This window comes from Nerophis lumbriciformis, linkage group LG04, assembly GCF_033978685.3.
Source record: "Nerophis lumbriciformis linkage group LG04, RoL_Nlum_v2.1, whole genome shotgun sequence".
In the NCBI taxonomy this organism is placed as follows: domain Eukaryota; kingdom Metazoa; phylum Chordata; class Actinopteri; order Syngnathiformes; family Syngnathidae; genus Nerophis; species Nerophis lumbriciformis.
Window position 1 is genome coordinate 57,807,117 of NC_084551.2, and position 5,384 is coordinate 57,812,500.

General features: G+C 41.5%; 1 long non-coding RNA gene across 1 annotated transcript; it reads left to right on the plus strand.

Annotated features, from left to right (window-relative positions):
- The first annotated feature begins 1,333 nt into the window (after positions 1–1,333).
- LOC140678731 (uncharacterized) lies at positions 1,334–2,007 on the plus strand. The gene is made up of 2 exons (XR_012050350.1): positions 1,334–1,731; positions 1,775–2,007. It is a non-coding gene; the product is annotated as an uncharacterized lncRNA (long non-coding RNA).
- The last annotated feature ends 3,377 nt before the right edge of the window (positions 2,008–5,384 follow it).

Here is a 5,384-nt window from a genome sequence, read left to right on the forward strand (position 1 = left end):
CAGACTTGTATGTTGGCTTCATGAAGTCTAAACAAAAAAGCAACGTTTTTGTTTCAACAGAATTGAAGGATATTGCGTCTTGTTCCTAAAGAGGATCTGTGCTTTTTTGGGGAGGATGCCTATCAATCACAAGACCACATGGTTTTCCTTTTTTATGCATTCTAACTCCTAAATTTACCTTAGCAAAAGTCTGCGACCAATGGACTCAATTAGTCGCTCTTCCCCACCTACAAAGCGCCCTAAAATCCTCAATGTTTTATATACAGTGGTGGTCTTAAGTGTACATACACTTGTAAAGAACATCATGTCATGGCTGTCTTGACTTTACAATCATTTCTATTTGTTTGTGATGTAGTGATTGGAGCACATACTTGTTGCTCACAAAAAACATTCATGAAGTTTGCTTCTTTTATGAATTTATTATGGCTCTACTGAAAATGTGAGGATCAAAAGTATACATACAGCAATGTTAATATTTGCTTACATGTCCCTTGGCAAGTTTACCTGCAATAAGGCACTTTTGGTAGCCATCCACAAGCTTCTGCTTGACCACTTGACCACTCCACTTGACTGGGTATTGTGGCCAAACAGCTCCATTTTTGTTTCATCTGACCACAGAAGTTTCCTCCAGAAGGTCTTATCTTTGTCCATGTGATGTCAGATGAAACAAAAATGGAGCTGTTTGGCCACAATACCCAGCAATATGTTTGGAGGAGAAAAGGTGAGGCCTTTAATCCCAGGAACACCAAGCCTACCGCCAAGCATGGTGGTGGTAGTATTATGCTCTGGGCCTGTTTTGCTGCCAATGGAACGTGTGCTTTAAATGGGACAATGAAAAAGGAGGATTAGCTCCAAATTGTTCAGGACAAGCTAAAATCATCAGCCCGGAGGTTGGGTCTTGGGCGCAGTTGGGTGTTCCAACAGGACAATGACCCCAAACACACCTCAAAAGTGGTAAAGGAATGGCTAAATCAGGCTAGAATGAAGGTTTTAGAATGGCCTTCCCAAAGTCCTGACTTGAACATGTGGACAATGCTGAAGAAACAAGTCCATGTCAACACATTTAGCTGAACTGCAGCAATTTAGTGGTCAAGTGGTCAAGCAGAAGCTTGTGGATGGCTACCAAAAGCGCCTTATTGCAGGTAAACTTGCCAAGGGACATGTAAGCAAATATTAACATTGCTGTATGTATACTTTTCACCCTCACATTTTCAGTAGAGCCATAATAAATTCATAAAAGAAGCAAACTTCATGATTGTTTTTGTGAGCAACAAGTATGTGCTCCAATCACTACATCACAAACAAATAGAAATGATTGTAAAGTCAAGACAGCCATGACATGATGTTCTTTACAAGTGTACGTAGACTTTTGTCCACCACTGTATGTAATGTAGTAACATTCATAATGAAGTGTAATATTTACATATTTTGATCATTTTAAGCATTCATTTTATAGACTTCTCACAATATTCACTTTTCCCTTCAACAACAACAACAAGACTACTAATCATGGCAGACTTGATGAGAGACAACAAACATAATAAAACTATCACGTACTGTACAATGTCTGCTGTCACTGGGATGAAGACTGATGGCATGCTTATATCAATCAGTGTCAAAGGGTTGGACAATAGAAATAAACAATGTCTAATATATTCCCCTCTACATGAACCATTGCTCATAATCCTCACCAAGGGTTCAAAAATTTCCGCAATTTCTGGCCATCTGCAGGTCTTATGTCCACCACCTTCTACTAAACACTAAACATCTGCAGGTCTTATGTCCACCACCTTCTACTAAACACTAAACATCTGCAGGTCTTATGTCCACAACCTTCTACTAAACATCTGCAGGTCTTATGTCCACCACCTTCTACTAAACACTAAACATCTGCAGGTCTTATGTCCACAACCTTCTACTAAACACTAAACATCTGCAGGTCTTATGTCCACAACCTTCTACTAAACACTAAACATCTGCAGGTCTTATGTCCACAACCTTCTACTATTTATGCTTTCAAGTCCAAGTTGAAGAAATCTTGTTAAATGTTGACAGCATAACTACCAAAATACAGAAGTATGTCCTTAATATTTTTGCAGTGCTATTTCTGTTGAAAAGTTCAAATGATTACATTAGAGATGTGATGTGCCACTTTTCAAGTGTCTGATGGCTTAAATTAATTTTCATTAATTTTTCATATTTTGAATTCTTTTGAAAGGCTTACAAAAAAACTACATTTGAATTGTAATTCCATGCTATTGACAGGACTATTAATTTTAATGAAGTTAGCTTACCATGTTTACAGTATGATAATTGTGATAGAAATGTGAATTTTAGGCACAGAATATTTTTTACAATTGAACAAGGCAGTAGATTATACAAGCTTGGACAGAAAGTTAATAATGACACCAATTTTTTTTTTTATGGAATTGTTTAGTACTGTTTTACCATTTGTTTACTGTAAAAAGTGTTTATACTGTTTATACTTTCAATTAACAAATTGAAGTCTTGTGAAAGGTTGACAGGATAACTGGCATTAACTGTCAAAATAATTTCAAACTATTGAAGTTAGCTTACAGAATAAACATGTCAATCAACCCATATGATTTTTGCTGTAATATTTTTGTTTTGAAAAGTCACTGTGACTGATAGAAAAGTGATGGTTTTAGCAACATTTTAACCTGTCTGAATGCTAATAATCATTTTGCGTCGGGGGGGCGAAGCTGAACCCCCCACCAGGACTTTGTCCTGGACCTACCGGGGCCTGCGGCCCCTGGACCCTGGCTACTAGGTTTTTCTGATTTCAAAAGTTGGCAGGTATGTGTACATACATATATATATATATATAGAAATGTATATATACATATGTATATATATATATATATATATACATATATATGTATGTGTATATATATATATATATACACACATTGAATATGTATATACATATATATGTGTATATATGTACATGTACATATGTATATATATACATATATGTATTTATACATATACATATCTATATACATACATATATATGTATGTATATATATATGTATACAAATATATTTATATACATGTGTGTGTGTGTATATATATCTCCATCCATTTTCTACCGCTTATTCCCTTTGGGGTCGCGGGGGGCGCTGGAGCTTATCTCAGCTACAATCAGGCGGAAGGCGGGGTACACCCTCGACAAGTCGCCACCTCATCGCAGGGCCAACACAGATAGTATGTATATGTATATATATATATATATATATATATATATATATGTATGTGTGTGTGTGTGTGTGTGTGTGTGTGTGTGTGTATACATATATGTATATGTGTGTGTGTGTGTATATATATATATATATATATATGTATATGTGTGTGTGTGTGTGTGTGTGTGTGTGTGTGTATATATATATGTGTGTGTGTGTGTATACATATATATATATATATATATATATGATCTCTGGCTTCCTGGCCTGCCATTGCCTCATGTCCGACTATTCCAACTCTTCAATGGCAGGTCCATCGGGCCCTGCACCTCCTATCCATGCAGCGCTTCAAACGGGGAAAAGCCAGTGGAGGCTGGAGGGATCTCCAGGTAGTCCAACAGCAGGAAGGGGAACCACCGGTCCCAGCCTGCCTCAGATCTGTCACAAACTTTGGCAGCATTTGGTTGATTGGCTCCACCAGACCATCCGTCTGTGAGTGGTTTTGATGGGCATTGGTATCAGCTGACAGCTGCATCAGTCTGAGGGTGAAGCGGATCCCCTGGTCCGTGAGGGAAGAACCGCACCAGGCATGGAGCAGTAACTGTACTGATTGGAATTGTTGCATAGTCACTAATGACTAGGATGCCCCCTGCTGCTCTTTACTAAAGGAGCCGCAAAGTCCATGGCTGTACGCCAAAATGTTAGTCTGCTTTGAAGGATCTTTCGGTATGTGGGCCAGGTTTTGCAAAAAGGTCTTTACATCTGCGAACATTGACGGTCAATACACCCAGAGCACACTGGTAAGGCGGCCTAAGTTGAGGTATGTGCCAAGTGTAAAAGGACAAGTCAATAGGTCCCCAGGTTTCTTGGCACCATATACAAAAATGGTAAATGGTCCGTACTTGATAGCACTTGACATCATACATCACACACATACGTCATCATCATGGCGCCGATGAAGGCTGCCTCACTGCTCTCGTGCGCTCTGTTTTCTTTGCTTTTGTGCGTAAATTGTGTGTCTGGGTGCTCTTACACCCGCCAAGAGCTACTGAACATCAGATCCATCATCCCTATGGACTTATTACCGGTCATCTTAGCGTTGGATCAATGACTTCCTGACAGACCGAAGACATCACGTGCGGCTGGGGAAGATTGTCTCGGACAGTCGAACCACGAACATTGGTACTCCTCAGGGCTGTGTACTCTCCCCCTGGCTCTTCTCCCTGTACACAAACTGCTGCACCTCCAGTCACCAGTCCGTAAAACTGCTCAAGTGTGCGGATGACACTACCCTCATCGGGCTCATCTCGGATGGCGACGAGTCCGCCTACAGGAGAGAGGTGGACCGGCTGGCGTCCTGGTGCAGCCACAACAACCTGGAGCTGAACGCCCAGAAAACAGTGGAGATGATCATGGACTTCAGGAAAGTCACAGCCCCACCATCCCCCCTCACCCTGATTGACTCTCCCACCCCTGTCTCCATTGTGGACTGCTTCTGTTTTTTTGGGCATGGGCACCACCATCACCCAAGACCTCAAGTGGGAGCCGACCATCAGCTCCCTCATCAAGAAGGCCCAGCAGAGGATGTACTTCCTGCGGTAGCTGAGGAAACTTAAGGTGCCGACCGAGATGCTGGTGCAGTTTTACTCAGCCATCATGGAGTCCATCCTGACCTCCTCCATCATCGTGTGGTTCCCCGGCGCCACAGTCCAGGATAAGCATCGCCTGCAGCGCATGGTACGTGCTGCTGAGAAGGTGATTGGCTGCAAGCTCCCATCCCTCCAGGACTTGTTCTCCTCCAGGACCAGGAGGTGTGTGGGTGGGATCACAGCTGACTCTTCTCACCCTGGACACACACTATTCTCCCCTCTCCCCTCAGGCAGGAGACTACGGTCCATCCAGACCCACACCTCCCGCCACCTCAACAGTTGTTTCCCCTCGGCCATCAGGCACATGAACAATAACTCCTAACAGTAGCTCCCTAGAATTCCTTAACTAGATCTGATAGCTCAGTTACAGCTCTTGTTATTACCAAATCTGTGTTATATGTCTTTTATGTTGCAACATTGCACCAAGAAAAATTCCTAGTTTGTGAACCTGTTCTCAAACAATGGCAATAAAACTATTCTGATTCTGATTCTTTCACACACTGACAGACAAGTTAATTGCTAGCACAAAACC